The following is a 27,665-nucleotide window of genomic DNA, read 5'->3' as shown; positions in this document are numbered from 1 at the left end:
TGAGAAACAAGTTTGATCTTTACGAATAAGTAGCTTGATTCAAAATGGACCACATCGAATACATGCAGGTACATTTCAGTGTAGTCGGAACAGCATATTACAAATAAAAAACATTATATCACAAAGATTATACTAAAATTAACACCTAGGAGAGTCCACAATAAAGGTCTCTATTCACCTTCTGTATTTATTCTAAAGCCCACGTGGACCCATGATGCAACACAGCACTCTTTCCTCCCATGTCTAACCCAAATCTGCTGAGATCCAAGAAGTCTTCAGCGGTGAGTCTGCAGAACTAGAAGAGGTGTTGGCAATTTGCAGACGAGACTTCGAGATGGAATATGCAAACCAAAATAAAGGCGGTGAACCACTGGAGCAGGTGTTAATTGGATACATCTGTGTACTGTTTCTTCTGCCTCTTGAGTGTTGGAGCAAGGAAACCACTGCCGCAGGAGGAGCAGTTGCAATGTGATGGCTGTGAACCACAGCAGGGCGTTGATTATGCATCATCTTATCCTGGGGGAGACAGCCGCTGCAATAGGAAAAGGCTGTATTTAACCAAATGCTCTAAATGCAGTCCCAACGAGTTTTATATGCGTGCGTGTGTGAGTGTGTGTGGCATTGGGTTTTTTGCATGGCAACATGTGTGCGTTCACATTTTTCTTCTAAGCCTGACAAGGATCAGCCTTTGGACGGGGAAGCAGTTTTGAGAAAATCACATTATGAATGTGAAGTGCACTCTCTGCATTTCCGCTGATGTTTGCTGCCAGTCCTCTAGCTAATCATTTTTATCAGTTACCTGCCCAACTCGCAGTCCTCTCTGTTGAGCAGCAATCTGAAATGACAAACAGTTGCAGTCATAACGACTCTCCTATAGCAACCATTATTTCAGTTTAATAGCAGCACTCTCTCGTTATTGTATCATCCGATGTGCTGTAAGCAAGAATAATCAAAGTCACAGTGACTGTAAGGATGAAATTGATACTCACAGCTCACGAGCACGAAGGGGATTGGGATTCGCACATTCATTTTGTTCTGTTAATCACTGGGAATTTGTACAACAAAAAGGGCAACAACTAAATCCCATCAGAGGCCCCAGTTGCCACATGTCATCCTTCAGGCTGTAGGAAATGGATGTGCTTCATTTCGCCACCCATAATATCTGCAGGGGCAACCACTTGACTCCCCAAAGGGCATGTGCTGGTGTATTAAAACTGTCCATCGTCACCGTGCTCATATCTTCTGCTTTTCCTGGCGACCTACAAGGGGTCCAAGAGCCAAGGGACAAAAAATGGTCATGCTGAGGAGCCCAATCTCACTTCACACAACTATTGCTCATCTGAACAGTAAAAGTAGTTGTTTGAGTCAGTTGCCTGCGGAACAAAGTCAGAAATTTAGTGAAATTGCAATGACAAAGCAAGGGATTGAAGTCAAAGTATGTCAGAAGAAGATGAGAGAATTAGTTGCCTTTCTTAACAGAAACGGTACTTTTTTTCCCTCTCCCACAATGTTTTTGACTTCATTAAAGTTCATGTTTGAGCATGAATATTACACTGATACTCCTATGCCAAATCTCTGTATTGGTGGCTGAGTATGAAACTATTTGAGCCGCCTCAGTCAGAGGGATGGAAAATATTAATCTGTGTAACTCACACATATGCCATTTTTGTGATAAGTTCGCCTGAATTTCCAGTGATTAGCAGGTCAACACTTAGCACTTGTGCATATAAAAATGTGGAAATAGGACTCACAGTCCAGAAAAACATATAAATGATAGCACAGATGAGAGTACAAAATCAGTTCATGCTGCACAGAGGTGAAAGCAGCAAAGGAGGTAGTGTGATTTTGAGGGTAAAAGAGCATGCATCACATAAACAAGACAGGCTTTCTGGCAGTGCATTCATTTTCAACTTTTAACAGCACGGTGCAACGAAAATCTTTGCTCATTCACCTCTATAGTTTATTCATGCAAGAAAGCATGCCTCGGGAATATTGAGGGGGTCATAAAAGCAACGAGACAAGAAAAAGAAACATCTTACACTGCATTAACATTAAGTGATAAATATGTACTTTTAAATACTGCCCGATTCTTATTAACAAATGTATTTTCAGTCATAAATGTGCATCATAAACATCATTGCAGGGCGGTCTGCATACCACATCCTGATACACAGTAAACAGCCTCGTAAAAGCAAGTTATTTGCGTGTATTTATATCCAGTATTTTATTATTCAAAAATCTTTGCTTTGTTTTTCTCCTTCTTATTTATACATAGCCCTTTGTTGTTGTTGTATGTTTTGGTTTTTTAATAATGTTTCCCAGGCAGTAATGGATAACATCTGATACTCATCTGCAACTCTTGCAGCTGCCCTAAAAATGTCATTGCGGCACTACCATATCTCCCTAAGGGCCGGTATCCTTCCCTGATTCTGCACCAGTGAAAGCCTTTTCTTCGCTATGCCTGCTCTCTCGTCTTTTCCATGCCTTCCTCACCCTTTTAACTTGTGCTGGGAGCTAAGGCCCTCCCACGCTTTAACCACAGCACATATGATCAGACTGGTTTTTAAACAAAGGCTTCAAAATGATGCAACTTCTTTGACTCGATGTCGCCTTTGTTGTTGATGCGGACGCCTCAGCTCTGCTTCTTGCTAGTCATGTATCATACCCTGCGAAAAAGGAGGGCAGAAGTTGCAATTAAGAATTCAGCAGCCGTAAAGCAACGTTGGGACACGCCCACAAAGATTCACGGTGACATCCAAACTGAGATTTATACAAACACTGTTACTGTGAGCTTAGCGGCGGCAGCATCGTATTTAAGAAACTCCTGTCTGAGGTGCGCCACGCCAGTTTTTAAAAATGACCTGATCAACATTACTCAAGGTCAATAAGCTTTTTCTAACAGCGTCTTCCATCTTATTGTTTCCCTCCATTCCCTTTTTTTCCCCTGCATCACCAGCTTCTGTTCTGATTACTGACAACTGCAGCATATCATCCTCTGCAGTCTGAGAGGACACCTTAGAGTGAACCATTTAATTCCTCTTGTGGTGGCATCAGGATAGATTAACTAGTAGGAGTTCACCTTTAATCAAATTCACTTCTCAAGCACATTTTTACATTTTTTTTTTTAAATTCTGTGAGGCACCACATTCCCTATTCCCCGAGGTAATAATGTGTATTTTTAGTAGAAAGTGAGTCTAACTATTGCTCTCAGAATAGGTTCATGATGGACATAACTTAATGAGATATCAGCCTAGTTGTGAGGTTGAGTATTTTTTTCCAGACAGTGTGTGAGCTGGTCTCCAGCTTAGACCCAGTAGGATTCCAATTTATCCAGCACAGCTTGATGTCATTGTTCGATCAGCTTTGTGACAAATGCATCAAGGCTGAGTGACTCTGCCCTTCATCAAGATATACAGGAATAAAGTTGCCGCACACCCAGGGTTCTAGGTATGCCATGAATAGTGATTGTGTAGATAAACAAGCAGGTTCTGGTAATTCCAGTCACAACCAGTCTAGCTGGAATATAGCATTCTAAAGGAGAGATGGCAGAACAAGGTAAGGCAGAGAAAGAAGAAGTGCAGCTGCAAAATCACCTCTGTGGCCCTGATTTGTCTTCCAACCCATCTCTGTGGCTCCCTCAGGAGAATCTTGTGCCGCAGTCTCTACCCTGGTGTTTGTTCTTGCTTTGCTCTCCTTTTCTCCGTCTCTTCCTTTACCTCCCTTTATCCTCCCTTTCCTTTTATCCTTTCTCCCACTCTGCTTGTATTCACGTTGTCCCGATGCATGCAGTGTTGAAAATGTGTGATTTTTAGTGCATATGTGTTCCAAAGTTGGAGAAGATGGAATATTTAAAAACTGCCCACTAAGACTGAGGGTTTTTTTTTTTCCTTTTTTGGGGGGAGAGTTGGGAGAGGGGGAGATATTTGTTCAGTTCTTGATATGAAAGGTTTGCTAATTAGATTTTGAGAAAAAGGTGCAAGAAAGTACTGATTTTCAATTACTTCCAATATGAATCATTAGTCATCCAATTTGCTAATATTGGATTAGGTAGCAGCGTAATGCTGGTGTGAAAAATGAATACCTCTAGAGGCTTCCCCTGAAAGGGCACTCACATCAGCCAGTGCAGTTGTGAGCTTTTCCTCCATGTGGTGCATTACAGGAGTGAATGGAATCTTAAAACGGTAAGAAAACTAAAGCAAAGACTAGGTGTTCATGATTTGTCATGTGCTCGCTTTACCACTAGTCGGCATAAGCTGTCGGATTCATTGTATATTTTCATTTGCTGTGTTCACAGCACATAACTAATTTCCAGTTTCTCCATTCTGAAATGAAGAGCAGATTGAGCTTATCAGTGTGACCCAGATAAATGGCGCACAAGTGTTGCAGAGGTTGGTCTTGTTTAATTCCAGTGAGTCATGGCCACTAAGAAAAATGCAGACATTATAAAGAAATAGATCAGGCTCAAAAGATGTCTGGCTCCCCTGAGAATTCACAGATAGCCGAGGAGAATCCTGTTAAGATCCTGGCAAATTACACTTTGAGCTAGCCTCGAGGAATGTGCTGCTCCAAAATAAGCAACGTCTTTCTTAGCACTGATCGAGGATACTTGAATTAGTGGCGATACAGCATAATGACTCTCACTCCAGGGGACTGAAAAGTACTTTGACTGTGATGCTAACCTGTCCTAATAGATCTCATTGCAAGGAATCCTTTCAAGCATGCAACTCAGATGAATGGAGTTCAGTGCAAACTTTGCTTAAGGGAAGCAACACTCCAGCAGTCGGGTATGTTGTTCTGTCATCTTAGTTTGCTGTTATGTGAAGCGAAGAGAGTGTTCTTAAGGAGTTTGCCTTTGTTTGACTCGGGGGCAAATAACCTCTAACACTAATGATGATATTACTGCAAGACTACAAAAGAAATGGTGCAAGTAAGTCATCTCCTCATCTGTGTACCCAAACTCCTACTGTTTGATCATAGTTCTGACTCGGCGACCAAATCTCTGACTGAATTCGAAAACTGTTTGTTACACCTGCCTGTCTCAGAAAAAAACTCAAAATGTAGACTTTTCAAATTATGTGGCGTCTGTATTTGTTATATATTCATTTACTGCATAAAAAACAAGCACATGTTTCTTCAGTGACTGAAGTCTTCTCAAAGCTTTCTTAATTTATTAAGAATATAATAAATGAATAAATCTTCTAAAGCAAGTTCATTTTTGAAACCCAAGAATGCTATTGTGCAATAAAGACAACATTTTGTGTAACTGCTCAGTGTGTTTTCCTGCTTGTTTTCCACATTTTTGAAATATCTTAACTGTGCCATTTTCATTCCAACTTTATTTCACTTTCCACTGAGGATCTACGTTACAGAATCACTACAGCTTTCTAGGATCCTCCTGCTGCTGTGTGTGCTTTAGGCATGTGTCACAACAGTGGTTACTTTGTTAATTATTTAGTCCATTATTTCTTACACAGAGGAGATGGTTCAGGGACAAACCATTAATCACAATTTACCTCTTCCACTGAGATGGGTGAGCTGTCACACACAGAGTTAAATTATCTACATACAGTAGAGATCCTCAGGTTTAGTAGCCCTGACCTCTGCAGAACTGTCAGACTTCTCTTATTTACTTTGCTTTTAGTAAGTCTAAATCATTTCCTGAACAAATGTTTACGTTTACTATATTTTCTGTTTAAATTCAGTAGTAGGAAACATTAGTCTTCTAGTATGAACCTTCCAGATCTCTCAGGTCATCTGGATCCGGTCTTTTATCAGTTCCCAGAGTCAGAACCAGACACGGAGAAGCTGCATTCAGCTTTTATGCTCCTTATATCTGGAACAAACTCCCAGAAAGCCTCAGATCAGCTGAAACACTCAGTTTATTTAAATCCAGGTTGAAGACTCACCTGTTCTCAGCTGCATTTGAATAAAGCACCAAATCCACACTTTTAAGCTTAAATTTCAAAACTTATATTTTAACTACTGATTTTATCTACTGTTTTTTTATCAATTTTAAATCATGCTTTTTATTGTTTTTGTGCGTTGAAGATCTCGCGGACTGGGGCCTCTGCTAGACGTTCCCAGCACACCCTCACTACGCGTTTAGGTGCACCAGGTCTGTCCAGCGTTCTCCCCCGCCACCTGATCCAACTCACCACCAGGTGGTGATCAGTTGACAGCTCAGCCCCTCTCTTTACCCGAGTGTCCAGAACATATGGTCGCAGGTCTGGTGATACGATTACAAAATCGATCATCGACCTACGGCCTAGAGCGTCCTGGTGCCACGTGCACTTATGGACACTCTTATGTTCGAACAGGGTGTTCGTTATGGCCAAACTGTGATTAGCACAGAAGTCCAATAACAAAGCACCGCTCGGGTTCAGATCAGGGAGGCCGTTCCTCCCAATCACGCCCCTCCAGGTCTCGCTGTCGTTACCCACGTGAGCATTGAAGTCTCCCAGCAGGACAACAGAGTCTCCAGGTGGAGCACCTTCCAGCACTAACTCCAACCTCACGCGCTAACTCAGGCTCCTTCCCCACCAGAGAGGTGACATTCCATGTCCCTATTGCCAGTCTTGGCAGCCGGGGGTCAGTCCGCCAGGGCCTCCGCTCCTGGCCGCCACCCGGCACACAATGCACCCGACCCCTATGGCGCCTCCTGCGGGTGGTGGGCCTGCGGGAACCATGGCCTCCAAATCTGAGGCCATGGTTCTCAGCCGGAAAAGGGTGGAGTGCCCACTCCGGGTCGGGGATGAGTTCCTGCCCCAAGTGGAGGAGTTCAAGTATCTCGGGGTCTTGTTTGCGAGTGATGGGAGAAGGGAGCCGGAGATCGACAGACGGATTGGGGCTGCAGCTGCAGTAATGCAGATGCTGCACCGGTCCATCGTGGTGAAGAGGGAGCTGAGTGTAAAAGCGAAGCTCTCAATTTACCGGTCGATCTACGTCCCTACCCTCACCTATGGCCACGAGCTGTGGGTAGTGACCGAAAGAACGAGATCGCGGATACAAGCGGCAGAAATGGGCTTCCTCCGAAGGGTGGCTGGCCTCTCCCTTAGAGATAGGGTGAGAAGTTCGGCCATCCGGGAGGGGCTCAGAGTAGAGCAGCTGCTGCTCCACATCGAAAGGAGCCAGCTGAGGTGGTTCGGGCATCTGACAAGGATGCCCCCTGGGCGCCTCCTGGGTGAGGTGTTCCAGGCATGTCCCACCGGGAGGAGGCCCCGGGGCAGACCCAGGACACGCTGGAGAGATTATATCTCTCGGCTGGCCTGGGAACGCCTTGGCATTCCCCCGGATAAGCTGGAGGAGGTGGCTGGGGAGAGGGAGGTCTGGGCCTCTTTGCTTAGGCTGCTGCCCCCGCGACCCGGCCTCGGATAAAGCGGATGAAGATGGATGGATGGATGGATATTGTTTTTGTTTTTTAATGTCTCTATAAAGCACTTTGAATCACCTTGTTGTTGAATTGTGCTATATAAATAAACTTGCCTTGCCTTGCCTATTTGTGAGCATTTGCAATAGTGATTAATACAACAGTATGGATAGATGTTTAGATATTCTGACCTCTCAAATATTTAATTCTATTTTATCTTAACACTTTTTTCTGTAGCTGTTTAACATAATTTCAAATATTGAGGCCTATAATACACTCTCGCTCCTAAACCCTGTATTAGAAATCCAATCTATTCTCCACTAAGAACGACCCCCATTGGGGAGTTGACGAACGACACGGCACACTGCATTATACTCTGTGATTAGGTTAGACTGCAGACTACGGGAGGCAGTTAATTTTCAGCAGAGCTCCAGCATCATCTACCTCAGCTGCATATTTATTTGAATAAGCCAGGACCACTGAGCAGCACGCAATACACTAGCGACAGAGGTGTGATAATGAAAGTAAAACAGTGGTTGATAATTCTTGCGAATTGCTCCTGATCCCACCGGTGCCTACTCCACTAAAGCTCCCCACTAACTCGCTCATCAAGGCTAATGTAATGTACCAAGCAAAGAAGAACACAATCTGTCTCAGGACTGTTGGCACAGTTTTCTGCAGTATGAGTAAATATCACTTGAAACTGGTGAGGTTTGAGGCGCAGCTGCTCTGTTGACAGCACGGTTACAACAAGAGAGGTGCAATGTTCCACCTCTGTGTTACCAGATGTTGGAAAGCAAAGAAGTACAGTAGTTATTTAAAGCCCCATTAAGTCTCCACTCAGACTATGTGCGTGTTTTTAGATCATCTTTTTTTTCTTTTAGAATTCACGGTGGGTGTCTAATGATTTCATCGCAAAAACATCCTTTTTCAAATGTGTGAGGAAAGTGAGTAAAAAGGTAAAAAGTCTTGCAAGGGCATTGGAAAGGTATTGATTTGAGGCAATTAACACAATTTCTAGCAAAGCGTGGTTAAACATCAGCACAGCATTATAATTAGCAACCAAAATGTCACATTTGAATATTCCAGCGCACAGATGGGTCAGCTCGAGAGGGGAGAAAGTACTTTACATTTTTCATATGTTACATGTCAACAGAAGTGCCTGACAATGGTGGGAAACTCAGATTGCATATCTTAAGCATTAATCAAAGCGAAAATAACATTTCTGTCTGCATAAACACCCCCATCAGTACATTTTATGGTCATTTAATCTGATGGGTTTGTGCTAGTAGCACACTTTACTGCATTTCTCTTGTGCCACTGTGATCTAAGACTTGTAACTGTGAATTGCAAACAAAACTCCAGTTATTCAGGCGTTTCTTTTAGCTTTTAATGTGTCTATGTTCGTCCAGTTTATATTAAATGGTGTTGTTGAGTTAAAACATCTAAACATACTGATTTCTTTGAAAAACAAATGGAATTTATGTGATTTTTTTTTTGTGATATGCTGTAGACTGATTTTTGGTGAGTATAGTCAGATTTTCTGTATTGTTTGCACTTTTTTCTGTTCATGCATGGCATCATTGGTTTTGCCAGTAGACAGCACTGCAAACAAAGTCTGTTTGCTGATACCTCTTTTTTTTTTCTTCTGTACCCCAGCTATTTTAAACTAAGAGGCTTTCTTGGACTATTTTGTGTAATACCAAGTACAAAGAACTTTTGTTGCAAATTGTTGAAACTAAGTGCCCGAATGTAAAAGAAAAAATACCCAACAAAGCTAAAGCAAAGTGCTGAATTTAGGTTACCTCTCTCAGTTTCTAGGAGTAACACTATTAGTTTCCTGCTACCTTAGAAAAGTGATGTTGCCAGTCTGACAGCAATTATCAGACACGCTGGTGTTGCATCTGAAAGTTGCACTGGCTCAGCACCCAGGGGTGTCTAAGTTGGAGAGTCACATATTTTCAGGTTTCAGATTTTACACAAGTTGTGTCAAATAAAAGTAAGCACAGTAATTGAGAAGACTGAGAGTGATTACCATACGCCGGTAAGACACTTGTTCATTCTTAATGTTTTTATCAATAACCGGTCATCGTAATAGCCTTGGTAAAATGGTTTCACTTTACATCTGTGGATCACTGTGTGTGTGGTTGTGTGTGTGTGTGTGCCGTGAGTGAGAGGTGTGGACACTGGGAATGAAAAGGATCCGGTTTGATAATGGGTTGAGAATGACACCTCGACTCCCCAGAGAGTCTGTCAAAATAGCCGTTTTATACTCGGACCTGCACACGCATTCATGCACGCACACACACTGAGAGAGACACGGCGTCCCTTGCTCAGTGCCAATATATTGAGCACTGGAAGGAAGTCATTAAAACGGCAATCAGTGTTTCTTAATCACTAGGCATTGCACAGCGATATTTGGTCTGTGGGGGCCAAGGGACAATTCTTAAACGTTCAGCTCTATTTCAGTCAATTATGAGGGCCGAGTGTTAAAGACCGGCTCCTCCATTTCCATTCTGTTCAAAAACAGACTTAATGAAATTGCCTGGCTATCTGAAAGCCTTGGCCTTGTTAAGTTAAAATACAATCAACATTGGAACCTAACTTTAATTTGTGCGAAAGGCTTGCTTTAATTTTCTCCCACAAAATTGGCATCAACTATAGTTTGCGTTCTAAACAGGTCTGAGGTACTCTGGGCCAGCTTTGAAATGAGCTAAGTGTGAATGTTTAAGTTTCATATGGTAAATATAGTCTTCCTTAATACATGAAACAAGAATTGCATTCTTGCAGGGGAAGAGGAATAAGTCTAGCGTTCACTTGCAATTCAATGAGCCTGTTTGATTGATTATAGCCTGAGGGATAGCTGGATAATTACCAGACATGTTTTAAATATGGAGATTGTTCAGTGTTGCCTCTGTCTATGTTGCCTTATTTACATCTATTAAAAACCTGGGGGTTTGGGGGGTTTTTTTTGCTTTTTTATAGTGGCCACAAAGAAAAATGTGATTTCACAGAGACAGCACGTGCTGACAGTCAAGGACATGTAGGCAGACTTTGTCCACGTCTCTATATCACATCCGGCCACTTGGTCTGCATCAACAGGCTCGGTAGGAAGTGTGCCCATCCACACAGTACTTACATTCTGATTAGTGGTGGCAGTTTCCGGGAGTGCCAGAGAAGACAGCTTGGAGGGTTTGTTTGGAATAAATGCTCCTCTCCAGGACCAGAGGTTAAAAACCAATCCAGAGAGCCACAAATATTCTCAGAGTGAGTTTGATCTTCATTGACAGAAGAGATTTAGATCATTGCCTCAAGTCTCAAGTGCATGGGAGACAAGGATGACCTCACTGGTATAAGAATCCACATTTTAATTGTCAGTGAGGCAGGCAAATCATAGCAGTTATTTGTCTTTACCTTTATTTCAAGCCAGACACGTTACAGCTGTCACTTGGTATCCATTATAATCAATATTTTTAATAAATAGTTTTCATCAAATACTACATTACGTAGGGTTATTTTTGTTAATTTAAGACTTCTCTGTTCATTTGACACCTAGTGTTTTCACACACTCTTTAAACTCATTATTTTCTATTTATATTATTTTATTTTATTTTTCTCAATCTTAACAGCTTGGTCCACAAGATATCATGATAATAAGGCAGATTCAAAGCAGTCCAAAACTCCAATGATGCTGAAATTTACATGGATCAGTAAAAGCAACAGTCAAAAATTTTGAAGGTCATACACAGGAGATACAAGAAACAGCTAGAATGCTAAACAAAAAGTACAAAGGCACAAATGGAAGCAGTGGAGTAAAGGTACCCGTTGAGTAATTGGATAATTGAACACAGGCTTTGCTGAAAACTGACAAGAAACAAAGGATGAAGTAGAACTAATGGCAGTAAAAGATGGTGAGCAATTTCAAAACTCACATCCCCGCTCCCCACCGCCACATGAACATCCCTCGGGTTGAAGAGCATTGGGTTACAGCACCATAGCTAAAGTGTAAACATTTGATATATTGAGGCAAAACATCACAGTTTTAGAGAAAAGCTTGACCTAAGGAGACCTCAAAAAAGCTTTGAACCTCTCAGTTCAGCTCTTAGTTTCAGCTTTGCCGCCTGTTGTATTTTGAGTGGTATTGCTAGAAGTACCCCATGTCTCAGCTTGTTTAGTCTTTTTAGTTGCCTTGGATTAGACTGAGCACCAGCCAGTCACTGTCTGTTCCCGGCATGAGGCCGTTTTCACAAAAAAGAAGAAGAAAAAAACAGTATCTCAGCATCTGGACTCCTCTGGGGATGAATACATGAATGTCCAAATACCCCGGTCAAAAAATGCTGGAAGTCAGCTCTGTTTTTTTGCACATTAGGCAAGGTCAAGGTGTATCCTCACGGGGCAGAATGAATCCTGAAATTCAACAATAGCACTAATAAGGCTGGAGATGACCCAAGGAGAATGGGGGATGTTGAAAAAAACTGATAAATGCCAATCAAGAAGTTGCTGAATTATTTATCATCCCTGCTCTGCCGTCAATTTGTTTCTGCCATTTGGTTTTGCTGTAAATAAAATCTGTTTGAGTCAGAAATGGAATTCGGATGAATAGCCCACTATATAAGAAGAGAGGGATTAGGGCTTTCTTTTGTTTGACTAAGAGTTTTGTGCAACATTACCAAAGCCCCTTGGCAAACAGAGTCATCTCCCAATGAGCAATTGGCAAACAGCATAGGCTTTGCGAGATTTAATTACGTCTAATTGTGTCTGTTTCAGTGAGGTCCCATCAATCAGTCTGAGCTATTTTCTGTTCTTTTGCATTTTTAAATAGACAGAATTCAGATTCTTTGATAATGATGAGTGGATGGGGGGGAGAAAATTGTTGCTTATATAAGATGTTACAGCTTATACTCCGCACATCAAGGCAGTCCTAGCTTTGGGTGAATGTGCCATTGATGTTGTTGTGTTTGATCACTAACTTCCATCTCTAGGATTTGGTATGATGCAACAACCAAGAAAGCACAACGCTGCAGCATATGGCTTTAAAGAGTGGCATGATAGCAAAAGCAAACATAGCGGCATCTGCCGCCGCACTGTTATCTGCAAACCTGTCTCACGGCCTCTGCTGTCCTCACATCTCTGTGTCATCTGTGTCCACCCATGAATGATGTTCCCTTGCACTCAGCTCCCCCAGCCCACCCTCACCGTAAGATTAGTTCCACCTCCTCTCACCCCCTGAAGTGTTCTTCTTAAGGGCTTAGGCTGCTTTATCTCCTCTCTGTTTATATTTACCTGGATATATTTGTGAGAACGTGGGGTGTGCTGACCTGTCAGCATTTGTTATTAAATCCTGCAGCTGCTCATTTCAAGAATATCCAGCATATTGTCATTCTTGATGACGGATCAACAACAAATGGTCGCTAAAGTGGCACTAATAAATTGAAAATCCGTTGCAAGTAGGACTTTTATTCTACATGATTTTCCAGTGTTGCAGAGGCTGAATGTAGTAATTTTAACAGAGACCTGAAGCTTGGTGAGAAAAAAATATTCTGTATCATGGTGTGGCACAAAAGTAACACACCAGGTTCGAGTCATCTTACATGTTAATACTTTGCATTTTCTGTTTTGTTTTTCACATAATATTTTAAGGCATGTCTCTGCTTACTGTTTGTTAATATTTGTGCAGAGGTGAACACTAACCTTGACATTAACTTAAACCTCTAACCTCAGCCTATTTTAACCATAACTATTTTCCAGGATGACTCATCTATATATTTTCAAGTAAACACAACATGTTATGCAGGGGTATCTGAGCAAGATAACAATCCACGATGACAAACACAGCATCTACAGTGGGGCAAAAAAGTATTTAGTCAGCCACCAATTGTGCAAGTTCCCCCACTTAAAATGATGACAGAGGTCAGTAATTTGCACCAGAGGTACACTTCAACTGTGAGAGACAGAATGTGAAAAAAAAATCCATGAATTCACATGGTAGGATTTGTAAAGAATTTATTCGTAAATCAGGGTGGAAAATAAGTATTTGGTCACCTCAAACAAGGAAAATCTCTGGCTCTCACAGACCTGTAACGTCTTTTGTAAGAAGCTTTTCTGTCCCCCACTTGTTACCTGTATGAATGGCACCTGTTTGAACTCATCATCTGTATAAAAGACACCTGTCCACATCCTCAAACAGTCAGACTCCAAACTCTGCCATGGCCAAGACCAAAGAGCTTTCGAAGGACACCAGGAAAAGTATTGTAGACCTGCACCAGACTGGGAAGAGTGAATCTACAATAGGCAAGCAGCTTGGTGTGAAAAAATCAACTGTGGGAGCAATCATCAGAAAATGGAAGACATACAAGACCACTGATAATCTCCCTCGATCTGGGGCTCCACGCAAGATCTCATCCCGTGGGGTCAAAATGATCATGAGAACGGTGAGCAAAGATCCCAGAACCACACGGGGGGACCTGGTGAATGACCTGCAGAGAGCTGGGACCAAAGTAACAAAGGTCACCATCAGTAACACACTACAACGGCAGGGTATCAAATCCAGACGTGTTCCGCTGCTGAAGCCAGTGTATGTCCAGGCCCGTCTGAAGTTTGCCAGAGAGCACATGGATGATACAGCAGAGGATTGGGAGAATGTCATGTGGTCAGATGAAACCAAAGTAGAACTTTGTGGTATAAACTCAACTCGTCGTGTTTGGAGGAAGAAGAATACTGAGTTGCATCCCAAGAACACCATACCTACTGTGAAGCATGGGGGTGGAAACATCATGCTATGGGGCTGTTTTTCTGCCAAGGGAAAAGGACAGAATGAATGGGGCCATGTATCCTGAGATTTTGAGCCAAAACCTCCTTCCATCAGTGAGAACTTTGAAGATGAAACGAGGCTGGGTCTTCCAACATGACAATGATCCAAAACACACCGCCCGGGCAACAAAGGAGTGGCTCCGTAAGAAGCATTTGAAAGTCCTGGAGTGGCCTAGCCAGTCTCCAGACCTCAACCCCATAGAAAATCTGTGGCGGGAGTTGAAAGTCCGTGTTGCTCGGCGACAGCCCCAAAACATCACTGCTCTCGAGAAGATCTGCATGGAGGAATGGGCCAAAATACCAGCTACTGTGTGTGCAAACCTGGTAAAGACCTATAGTAAACGTTTGACCTCTGTTATTGCCAACAAAGGTTATGTTACAAAGTATTGAGTTGTATTTTTGTTATTGACCAAATACTTATTTTCCACCCTGATTTACGAATAAATTCTTTACAAATCCTACCATGTGGATTCATGGATTTTTTTTTTCACATTCTGTCTCTCACAGTTGAAGTGTACCTCTGGTGCAAATTACTGACCTCTGTCATCATTTTAGGTGGGGGAACTTGCACAATCGGTGGCTGACTAAATACTTTTTTGCCCCACTGTAAATGTTCATACCACTAGCAATAAAGCTTAACTTATGAATGAGAGAGGGCCGATGATACAACAGATGATATATAAAAGATAGAATTAGCCACTGTGTCTGAAAAGTGAAGTAAATGATAAGCAGGCTATGATTCCTTTGGTTTGCAAAGTAACTCAGACAACTTCTCACTCAAATTTATTACCTCAGTAAACACTTTCTTCATGGGTTCATGGTCTCCAATGCTAGTTTCAGTATTTAATGTAAACCAGGATGCTGCAGCAAATGTTATAATAATGTATGGAACCTTTGTAAAACTAGAAAAAGTGAAGGTATTAGCCAAGTCAGTGAGATTCAATCTCTGAATTTATGGGATCGCTTTGGCATCAATTATGAAATGTTTGGGGATTCTTTTGTAAAGAATCAGACTCGTGTTAGTCTGTCAGTGGAAGTCTCAGCTAGCTGTAAGAGATTTTCTTGTTTTGTTTTACACCCTGCGAGCATTTTTCACTTTATTACGTCCTCGCTATGAACCAGCAAGCAATTACAGACATGCAGGCAGCTCATCCCCCTGCCAACCCCCGTGTAACTATACTCAAGAGTGCGTATGAAAATTCACTTGTCATTTCTTCTCTTTTTCACAGCCTCTAAATAAAATGTGCTTTTCCACAGACTAGTTTCAACTTCAATCTTCTGCATAACAAATGTTCTTCCATCACATGTCTGCATGTGTTGTGTGGATGCGGCATCTCAGATGTACTACTGTTATTGCTGTAGCTACACTACTTGTCATTGGACCCCTGAGCAGCTCCCGCGGTCTAACGATACTAGCATACTTATCCTGTCATAATTCCAGTTACTGACTTTAGAAAACAAAGCAGCAGAGAATAGTTCCTAAGACAACTCGTGCAGCCATTACTTTCATGTTTCGTGTGTAGGGGGGGAAATGATCTGCTACGGAAACTGATGGCCAGCGTGATATTTCAAAAGGTTACGCTGCATCTTGCTCAGCAATTGTTTTCCACAGATTTATATTTGTTTAAAGGGGGGTTGTGGTTGTCAGCGATAACAAATGCACTGACAAATAACTGGGCAGCGTGCCATTTGGAATTCATTTACCCAGACAAGGTAGAGATAAAGGCACCACCCTGACTGTCTGCAAGCGACACTTCGTAAATCAGAGAACAGCGTAGATGAATTACACTAGTGAGAAAGTCTCTCTACTGAAGGACAACAGCAGTGTGTCTATTTACAAGCAGCTGGCCTACAGCATAGGTCAGCTCTCACTCCTTCTCTCTTTGCCCTTTTGAAAATGGTACACCAGGCCACAATGCAAAGAGTAATGAAAGACAGAACACAAGTTCAGAGTGTCATTTGAGCTGTTTCAAAGCCGTGAACCTGAGACAGTATTTCAGTGGCTGCATCCGAACGCTCCCTATCTTGTGATCAATCAGTCAGAACTATTAAATAAAAAGGTAATAAAGTATCAAAGAGTCGTTTTACCTTATATGTCTTAGTGATTAATAAATTATTAAGATTAAAGTAATTATTGTGATTTGTTTTACATCAGTGACATGAATATATATGTATGACTAAGCAGTAGTTGGCTTTTTTGCCTTACATTTTGCCACTTTGCATGTAGTTTAAACAAATCTGATTTTAAAAGCTAAATGAGCATATATTAAGTGGAATAAGTGTCTTTTTTGTACAGAGTAGATGATGTGTACACCTTAAATAGATTGTTTTAGCATTTCCACATATGTTTGTGTATTTTTAGTCTTTGTTTTAGTCTGATCAGTGTAGATTTCATACATTTTCCATAATAGAAGTTACTATTAAACACTGATCACTGTCTTGACATTGATTAGTTCAAGCTTTTAATAAATATAAGCTAAAATATACCCTAAAATGACACTATAACTGATAATATACATGAATTATCATTGTCTTTCTTCAGCTCCACTGGTACATAATATATCAGTTAATGATAATAATAATAATGGATTGGATTTGTATAGCGCTTTTCAAGGCACCCAAAGCGCTTTACAATACCACTATTCATTCACTCTCACATTCATACACTGGTGGAGGCAGCTACAGTTGTGGCCACAGCTGCCCTGGGGCAGACTGACAGAAGCGAGGCTGCCATATCGCGCCAACACCAGTTGGCCAGAGGTTAAAAAAATAAAGAATGAAAAATAAAACACTGAAGGAGGGACAGAAAGACACGATGGATTCATATCTTTCCCCACTTTGTGCCTGTATTATGCATTCAGTCCAATATTTAACCATGCCACAAAAAGCTCAAATGTGCTGAGATATGCAAAAACTCCTACACGGCTTTTAATATTTCTGACATGATTTATTTCAAAAGAAATGTTCAGAGGAGACATAAGAAATAAAATGCTATTTTTATGCAAAATGGTTACAGTGCTGCTGTTGTGGAGATCTTCTTATCTTTTATCATTTTGGCACCACTTTGTAGTCACTGCACATTATTAGTAAACAGAACATGTAGTAATGTATTATTCAAAGTAACCATACCATCGCCATTTACAGAAGCTGATTCGGTTTGACACAGAAGAGCAAATGGTTACACAGCTTCTCAATACATGATTTTAAAGTCAGTGTCAAATTACTTAGTCTTGCAATGTTTCCTGGCCCTTTTTCTGTATTTCATAATTGCTGACAAGTTCCACATCATGTTTTATATTAAAACTAGCAAAGGAGTGAAATCAGATTTTCTCCAATAAATGGATCGATTGAGGGTCAGCAGGAAGTTGGCAGAGACTGTCGACTGGAAAGCCATGCATACTTCACTGGACAGCGGGGTTAGTGCTGTTTTCACCCTGTGAAATATATGCTTGTTTATGTGTCATCATATGTTCCTGGAGACATCAGGAACTACCAAGAGAAGTGATCTTGACAGGCATTTATTACCTTTGCCACGGAGGTTTTGCTTTCAGTAGCGTTTGCGTGTGTGCGTGTCATTGGGACTGTAAACACAGTAGCTCAAAAAGTTTTGAAAGAATTCTGATAAAACTTTGTAAGATTATAGAGTGCAGTGATATAAACAATCCATTTAATTTTGGCATATGTCCAACGAGGTTCTCAAGGTCAACTTAATAATTTATTGGTTTTAAAATGGACAAAAAATGTAAATTTAAAAACTATGATTCTTACAAGTGTGGTGTATATGTTGAAAATATACAGAGTACAGTATAAAGATTAAAAATTTTATTTGACCTCTGACCTCTCCTTTAAGGTCAATAGATTATTCTGAAGATCAAAGTGATAATAATGCCAGACAGAGCTATTTAAAACAATGTTTCTTATTGCTATTGCTTCACTTTATTATGACTTTGTTATGTACATTGCAGTAGAAGGTTATAAAGATGTAAATATATCTGAATACAAAATAAACTTCTGAACATTTTTCACTTTACTATTAAGCATTTAAACAAATAGTGAAATTATTGCTAATGTCTACTATATTAATAAATACATAATTGTTATACTCAAAATGAATGTTTTTCATTTATTTTAATTCTGCAATGAATTAAGAAAGAAAACAAAATGAATATATACAAAATACAACACTATTCCCTCAAAAGTAAATACTCCCCAGACTGTGAGCTTCCTTGGTGGAGTTTGCTTGTTATATTTATGTCTGGATGTGGGCAGCAAGATACAGTTGTTAAACTACTGAGGCTTTGCAGACACATGTCTATTAATCATGTGACATAAACTTGTCCACCATTTTTAGACATATGAAAATCACAGTGACAGTTAGAAATCTGGTAAATAAGGTCCCAGTCACATAGACCAATAGATTAATCTGCAGCCATCCAGGAACCACCTGGGGAACAATGTGTATTCCCCAACCTGTCGTCAAAAGCAGTTCTCATAGTTAGAAAGGAAGTGACAGACTTGTCTACAATTACTGGCCAGCTACTCTGTACTGAATAAACTGAATATCCAAACCGTGACTTCAGAGTAAAACGTGCACATATTTTGAAGCATTTTAACTGCAATACTGACGCACATTTTTTCTTTGAAGGTAGCCCTTCTCCATTTCCAATTTTCTTTGCACTTTATAAACTTTTACTACCGCTCAGCCATGTAGTTAGCAAGTGTGCAATTTGCTAGAAGCCGAAGTAATCATCAGGCTTTTGGTGCATCACTGTCTTTACATCAGAGTTTACAGCGTGAGAAACAACAACCTCCAGGAACTAACTAGTCAGGGAATACACATCTTAAAACAGCAATCAGTGGTTGTATCAGGTCTGATATGGTGGACAGCTCTTGAGCAATGTGCTCAAAATGTGCTGTGAAAAACCTCAGTACCAATATGAGCATGGGATCAAAATTAATGCTGACTTAAAATGAAAGTGGCTTTCTTTTTCTTGGCCTACATTTGCACGCCCTGCCCTCAGCCCCAGATGGTTTGGGCTTAGTCCTAGACTTCGTCAAGCCTTAGAAACCCACTTGAGGTGTGTACTACAAAGCAAGCTCAGCATATCCAAGCTTTCTTTGAATTAGCTTTGTCTTTGTTAACCCAGGCTTTCACTCTTTCTCTCTCTCTCTGACACACACACACACACACACACCCACACATACACATATAGTGCACAAAACTGCACCAACAATTACACTTACAAGCAAAATCATAAAACCTCGTGAATAACCTTATATTTAATTGTATATGTGCAGGAAATTAGGCCAACTGTAAGAAAAATGCCAGCTTTCCTTTCATGAGAAAAATAAAGTCCACATGAAAATAACAAAACCTTTAAGAATCAGGTCAGTCATGAAGTCAGTTTACAACAACAGTCTTTGAAGGTTACCCCGAGTATTTCATGTAGGCCAGGGAAAGTGGCTGGCTTTATTTCCTAAGCTGAGTGGCAGATACAGTACAACGCTTCATTGCACCCATAGCACTTGACTGTGGGTCCAAGCATGTGGCCTTGATTTAGGTGAATGAGCACATCCAATTTATATTCAGGCAATCACCAATCGCTCAGAGAGACACATGCACGCACACAATTGCATTGACTGTCTCTCTCGCCAGCAGTGCTCATTACCCAGCTCAGACAAAAGAAAGAAAGAAAAGCAGAGACAGAGAAAACCCCCAGACACAGAGGAAATCTACTCCCACAACAGGCTGTTCACTCTACGCCAACAGTCATAGAGTCAGTGATCCTGGAAGCAGCTGCATGGCACTCACTCACTTTGCTCCCTCTCCACACTGCCAGAAAGGTCCGTGACAGGCCTCCAGACTGCAGACCTCCTTGCCCCCTAGCCCCCTGCTCATGCAGCTTAAACCAGGTGCTGAGTGTTCATGCAAGGGACTTCAAAGAATCAGAATGAAGGTAATAAGAAGACAGCTGGCGTGCACAAAAAGGTAATGTAAGGACAAGCCAAAAAACAAAGACACTAACAGAGTAGAGTTACAGAATTGGAGGATAATCGTCATTTGAGTCAGGACTGTGTAGCTCCTTTTACAGTTCACATACAGCTTACAAATGAATAATAAGATGAGGAATGGTGCATACGCTTGATAAACGTGTTCTTTAATTTCTTGTTGTGTTAATGCAAAATTACAAATGCATGTTTTAATGTGAAGAAATCTACTTTAGCCCAACTTTGAGTTGAATCAAGCTAATAGCTCTCTAACAGTCTCAGCAAAAACACTGTGAGAGCTGAATTTCATGATGTTGTACAGGTGTTCATTCCCATGTTGCTAGGCAGGTCCAGATGGTTAGCAGAGTCACATGGCATATATTGCAGATGTTGCAACAAAAAAATGTGGCTGTGGTTCAATTTGGACAAGTGTAAATGCAGTGCAGGTGGCAGTTAACCAGAAGTAAGGAAGGTAGACATGGTGTCAGAACAGCTCTGATAGAAAGTCACAGAAAATAGAAGCCTTTGTTCTCCTGCAAGTCATCCCCGTAATTATTTTGGGGGTAAAATTTGATAGCGGCAGGATCAGAACCCATTTGTGTCCTTTCTATTTCACAAAACTCGAATTCCTGCCGCTCTCTCACAAGCTACACACTTCACTCACATGCACAGGATTATTACAGGCAGCTGTCAGTGTGGAGGATTATGTTAACAGCTTAATTATACTATTGCTTTCCAGGGTTGATAATAGTCATTATTGTGTGTATGTAATTGTAGTCAGTGATCAATTAAATCATCTATTATAATGTTAAACTGAATAACATTCAGTATTTGCAGGATATTAGGGCTGGGTGTGTTACAGTGATATCACATTACGTATAATAATGCAACACAATGCAGTATTTTACAGTTTTTTCCAGCAATTATGCAAATTAAGAAGAAATGAGGATGACGCGGGATGGATAGACAGGTGGGGAAGGAAAGATGGGCAGACATGACACGATGTTCAATGGAAGCTTCAGTTTGCCTGGGGCTCTTACCTAAGCATCAATCTGTGCTTGTCCACACTGACATACAAAAAAACACACGACAGCACAATGCCTGACAAGTGTGTAGTAAATGATAAATCACAGGCAAAGTTAACAACGTTTCAATCCGTGATATTATTTGCTCTGTGAGTAACAAATATGGAGTTATGGAGTAGAAACTGACACTTTTTTCCCCTAATAAGGCAAAAACAAGATTATGCTCCATTCATCCCATCTGAAAGGAAAGAGGACGATAACATCGTGTTACTACAGCCACAGAAAGGTTTAGTCACTTAATTTAAGCACTCAAGATGGAGACGGGCAGGGCATTTGTTGTTGACAGTCGAGATTAGAATCAGCCGCAACAGACAGTAGTCATTTTCAATAAGTGGACCTGGTTGCCTTAGCTGATTATTTGATTTTTATTAGCTTTGACTGCTCTTATCAATAATCTAAAAAATAAATTAGATTATATGAGGATACAAATAAAGGATAAAGGCAAATAACAGTAGACTGATTAAACTGAATAGGATAGATATGATTTTTAAAAGGCAGTCCAGACAGAGTGTCTTGTTCACCTGTGAAAACACTCCTATTAAAGTCATCATTTTGACATTAATCATTATTGTGGTTCTGGGTTTTCAGCCCAACATTTTGAGTTTGGCCTTTATCTTTTCTGTTTTTTAATTGTTTTTGGATTTTTGAGCTTGCATTCTTTTACACCTAGCAGACACTTCCTGTTTGTGACGATGTTACTCTCAGGTTTTCTTCATCTTGGTTTTGCCACCGTTTACAACCTAGTTTCTGTTCGTGGATATAGTTTTATTTATATTTGATTCCTCGAGTTTCAGTTTATCGTGTCTCCTCTGTGTTCCCTATGTCTTACTGTCTCCGTGTCTGTGTTACATGTTCTCTTGTTCTGGGTTTCCTGTTTTATTTTCGTAGTTATCTTGTCGCTTATGTTTCGTGTTCACCTTTACTTCCTTCCATGTCTCATTATCTGGACTATGTTCACTTGTGTTACCAATATGTTTCCATCTGTGCCTGATTGCCCTCTGTGTCTGAGTGTAGTTAAAGCCATAGTTTGCTTGTGTTCCTTGTTCCAGTATCTGTTGTCCTTTTCCACTGTTTTCCTCGTAATGTGTTGAAGGCTGCTTTGTATACTGTTTTAATTTTTCTATAGACTTCTGCATTCTGTGGATTTTGTACAAGCTATAATAAAGGGTTGGCTTTTATTTAATCTCAGAGTCAACATTCAGGCTCCAATCCTGCAACCCCGGACAATCATGATGTGAGTAAAAAAAATAGCAAACATGTGCAGAAAACGTATATCTTCTATGCCAATTGGCCACTGTAATTTTCCTCTTGTGACAGACATACTAAAGATGCCCTGACCCAAAGAGAGGCTCGGCAGGAGCAAATGACATTTCCTGTCAGCACTGCAACTCATGTGACAGTGTCAGTATAGGATGTCAACAGCATTACTATAGTCTCAGGGTACACTGATGACTGTCAGAGGAACTGCAAAATACTGTCAAGGGATTTCTCAATCTTCTTCAGCAGCGTTGTTACTTCGCACACCCAGATAACATTATAAAGATTTTTTTTCACCCCACGCTGGAGCCTTCTGAAATGGAAGAGAGACTCATTTTGAAAATTCATGTGTGTTATTCTATTGGCCCTGGAAAGTTCATGCAGAGTTGTAGAAAAACTTTCCTCCAAAGCTTCAAAACCAGAGTGCTGAAACTCTAATCTGCATTGTCACATCGATGTACAGCCTGGAGCTGCTCCATTAACTATGATAACAGGGAGGAACAAACTCTTTTCTCTTGTTTCAGTCTCTGGCAGACAGCACTCACAGTTACCAATACAGGCTGAACTCTCTTAGGACAACAAGATGACATATTTCAAACCTCAATACAATGGTTCTCTTCTTTGTATTCCAACCACCTCTGAGGCTTTAATACTTTTTCTCTAGAATTTTGTTATTCCGAGAACAAAACTGAGATTTCCAAGGGGAAAAAAATCTGGTTAGTGCTTGAATTTTTTTCTCTTTGCATGATTTTCTAATGAGCATCATTCAAAGTAAACCTTCCTTCCCAGAGAGCCTCACTGGGAGCTTCCACAGTAAGACATTGCATCTAATCGTCACTGCAATTATCTGTCCCACTGGCTTCATAGAGTCTGCCAGGAGTGGAACCTTGTCCTCAGCTCTCTCTTAATTTTCTTTATTGTCATTCCATAAACAAGATGCATTAGTAAAGAAAATGCACATTAATTTCCATTGGTCTATTTAAAAATTAATTCTAAAGGAGGGTGGTTTGATTGATAAACTGATATACATCCAGACATATCGATTTTTGTTTTTTCCAAATTCTACTAAAACTGGAATTATTTTTGATAAATATTTATCATTACCTGATAGTGTAAGGTGCAAATATATGAACTTGATGTAAGTGAAAATAGCAGAAGATCTGAAAGTGCAGGGGGATCACATCTTTCGTCAAAATCCTTCTGTTTTTGAACAAAGCAGTCAGCTTAAACATTCTGCGTTTGGATTTTTTTCTTTCCTCTCACTCGGCCTCTTTCTACATCCCAACAGTCCCATCCCTCCGCTTTATCTGCTCTTCCCTCTAAATCTATCTCTCCCGTCTTGTTTTGTTGCTTAAGCATGGGCTCTCTTCCCCTTCTTCTGTTTCTTCTTCTCTTATCTTCCTCTGTCTCCTCCCCTTTTCCTTTAACTCTGCCTCTCCAGTATATGTCTCTCGCAATACCTCCCTCTTCTAGTCTTAAGCAAAAATCCTGGCTCCCATCTTATCTCAAGCCTCCATGTAGCAATGCCAACCATGACCAAAAAAAACAGGAACTTACATTTCCTTGGCTGGTTGCCATCTTCTCTGCCTCTCTCCTTCCCCACGGCTTTGGCCGGGTCATGTATCTGCCTGCCAGCAAGCAGAGAGTTGCATGAGCGATCGAAAAAAAAAAAACAGCAAAGGGTTTGCTTTACTTTGCCTTGAGTTGGCAGATTAGAACCTTTGACACCTTATCTCTTCAGACGATTCAGCAGTCGACTTAGTTATCATGCTTGTGTATGTGTCTATACACAGCCTGTTAAAGAATTTTATAAAAAGGGATAACTCAAGTTTTTCAGGCACCTGAGGACAGATTCCAAAAGAAGTATTTTATGTTGCCCTTAAGAGTTTCCAAAATAGCACAAAAACTTTACAAGAAATAGACACTTTTAAATGTGAACAAATCAAAATCCAGAGCTTGGACTAAGGAAAGTGTTTCTCTTTTCGCTATAAATGACATCCATATATCCAGAATAAGTTCATAATAAGTATATGTACAAGCTGATTAATAAAGAGAGTAGCCAGTATTGGGGTGCTTTGAATCATCCTAACCCTATCTACCACAGTATGGTTTGCATAAAATGAGCTTTTTTGTACAGCATGTCAACCAATAAATAGCTCTTGTGTTTGGATTTTTGGAAGAAATCATTGCAAATCTCCCAAATCCATTTATTTTGAAGGCATGTGGGTTTTAGATGGAACGTATCCCAGCTGACATTGGCAAAGAGATGCGGCGCACCTTGGACAGGTTGGCTTTCATTCACAAAGCTAAAGCAGGAAGGCAGACAATCATTCACTCACACATTCACACCACCCAGTTCCAACAATTCACCAAGCAATCAAGTGAAGTGGCCCCATTTTTCAACTGCTGCAACAGTAACACTGTGCTTGACCCTTAAAGTTTGCTAGCAGATTTATTTTATGAGCATTTGAAGATATTTCCCCACTTAAAAACCAAAAAGCATAACATCATGGTAGCTGAGAGAAAAAATGTGGAGATCAAGGTTAGTATCGGGTGTGATGTGTAGGGATTATATATCTAAATATCTGAATCTAAATATCATTGCTTAGATTAGAACCATGTGGTGGACCAAAATAAAACTGAATCAACTGATTTTCATAGAATTTCCCAAGTAGAAGTCATGTTTGGGAAAGTTTGGGTTTCAGTCTCCATGACTGTAACTGTAACTTCAATTTTGACCAAGCAGAAAACTCGATGTTGCACACTTGAATTAATATCAGAGTAAAACCATAAAGTGCAGCACAGTGGTGCAGTGGTTAGCGCTGTTGCCTCAGAGCTACCCACCGGTTGACTGGGGCCTTTCTGTGGGATCTCTCCGGATACTCCTCCCACAGTTAGGTTAACTTGCAATAGCAAGCTGGTCATAGGTGTGAATATTAGTGTGAATTTCTGTTTGTCTGTATTAGACTGGGAACCTATCCTCCAACCTCCAAAATTCTTAAGCAACAACATTCAAGGTGAATCCAGGGTTACTTTGTGACTATAACTGGCTTAATTATTAATGCTGTTTCAGCCTCAGTTTCATAAGCTAACAGATTAGTATTAATGGACACCCTGCTGTTGGCTCGTGGGTGTCAATTGTGAAGCATGTTTTCATCATTGCTGGACTGCTTTTATTTAATAACCCTGTTTATATAACCTTTTTTTCACCATAGGAAACAGCCATGTTCACAACATTTCAAATATTTAATCGTTCTAAATATTTAATGAAGATGGATTTTCATTTGTGAGAGACTCACAAAATAATTTAATATGGACTAAATTATGTTACAGTGGATTCATGTGCAAATTCCAGCATTGCTGAACGGTGCTTGCTGAGACCTCTTGAGTGTTTTGCATCTTTCTTCTCTGTGAACGTTTTTTTTTTTTTTTTTTTTTTAATTACTCCTATCCTACATCCTGCTACAATTTTGAAGAAATTTGGAAAGCTCACTGCAAATATTAGTATAATGTTTATGAATATCAGCTCAAAAACCTAAGTCATTTTCATAACAGTGGGACAACCACAACATTTTTCATGTTGTGGCTGGAAGGCACCATAAATCGCTCAGTGTGTCCTCAAGATCCATGGCAAGGCATGACGATCAATAAATGTATTTACCATGGGTGCTGAGTGACTCATGAATTTTACATAGATAGGAAGCCTCTTTCCAAAGTCAATATGTCATTATGAATAATTCTTTACATGCGAAACCCCCTTCACAGAAAGAAAAAACATGAATGGAGAGAGCAAAATGAGTCGCTACCATGGTGTAGTGTGGGAACATGCTGCGTGATATATTGGCAGATTTCAACATAGACACAGATGCGGTATTTGAGAATCATGTCTGCCGATTATTGGTGGAGTAATGCAGTCTGCAGATGCTGGCTATCTGTGCGACGCAAGGCAAACAAATGTGTCCGACTAGCCAGCACCAGGTACTCTGCAACACTCGGCCAGTACCTTTTCCTGTATTTGCATCTGAACATAATTATAACACCCACGCAGTGACATTATTGCTATCCGGCTTTCTATTCTACCCAAACATTGTGAGTCTCGGCATAATAAATAATAAACAAAACTGGAAGAAAGAAAAAAAAGAAGAGACATAGAAAAGCCAAACCATATTTGCACTGGAAATGATGAATAATTGAATCTGGGAGGCATACTCACAGATGCAGACACAGACGTGCTTTCATGCACACACATTTACACGCACACATGCTATGCACACACTCCACTGGGTCTCCAGTGCCATCTAGAGTTTGACTGCCCGAATGTGAGTGAAAAATGCTAATATTACAATTATGGTTTTTAGGAGTTTCGTTGTCATGGTGGCTCAAAAAACGAGGGTATGGGAGATTGTACGCTCATGTTCACACTATTTCCTCCCACTGTTCAAAGACATACGATTGCCATTAAGCAACGATCACTCACACGAATAAATGAATATGAATGACTGTCAGTTGTTTTTGTGTGCCACTCAGTAAAGCAGCAGCCCTTCGTGAGTACAAAAAAGGAGGCTAGTAGAAAAATTTAATGATTTATTTATTTATTTTAATTAATTTTTTTTTCTGCATGTCTTTACAGCTTTTTATGGAGAAATTAAGACTTCTGTGTTTCACCCTGCAGTGTCACAGTGAGTGCTCAAGCTTCTTGCTCAGTCTCAGCTGTACTAACAAACAGCGGAGCGTTTTGCCGAGGGCGACCATGCACCAGACCTCGTGTCTAGCAGCTGTGTGCTTTCACATATGTTCTTCACATTAATGAGAAGATGTGTCACTCTTCCGGCTGGCCGCTCCTGACAAAGCAACAAGCCATGCATGAAGTGTTATCAGCTTGCCGAAACACCAGCAGAGTGATTATCCCTCAGGGTATTGGTGTTGTTACAAGGATTAACTTTTTTCCCTCATTTTTCGAGTATGTTAACTTCCACCAGCATCAACTGGCCTTGGTTATTAGGGTTCCTGTTACTTTCTAGCTCTCTAAACTTGTCTGCCGAAAAACGTGTCTAAATTGTCTATCATCTATCTTCTTGTTCTTAAAATGTTATCTAATTAAGTTTTCAGATTAAATATTATTGTATTGTATTGAAATATCTAGTATTAGAATAGTGTGT

The 27,665-nt window shown here is 40.5% G+C and overlaps 1 long non-coding RNA gene across 2 annotated transcripts; it reads right to left on the bottom strand.

Annotated features, from left to right (window-relative positions):
• Positions 1 to 24,110, bottom strand: LOC146697433 (uncharacterized). 2 transcript variants are annotated; one of them, XR_014923138.1, is made up of 3 exons: positions 24,064 to 24,110; positions 990 to 1,259; positions 1 to 835 (listed from the first exon to the last, which is right to left on the bottom strand). It is a non-coding gene; the product is annotated as an uncharacterized LOC146697433 (long non-coding RNA). The 2 variants fall into 2 exon arrangements; XR_014923137.1 differs by having other exon boundaries at positions 1 to 1,259.
• Positions 24,111 to 27,665: the final 3,555 nt, after the last annotated feature.

This window comes from Copadichromis virginalis, linkage group LG12, assembly GCF_057382275.1.
Source record: "Copadichromis virginalis isolate Kocher_CV1m ecotype Utaka linkage group LG12, C_Virginalis_male_GT1.1, whole genome shotgun sequence".
Lineage (NCBI taxonomy): Eukaryota > Metazoa > Chordata > Actinopteri > Cichliformes > Cichlidae > Copadichromis > Copadichromis virginalis.
The sequence above is the reverse complement of the archived record's forward strand: the minus strand, read 5'-3'. Positions and strand labels throughout refer to the sequence as shown.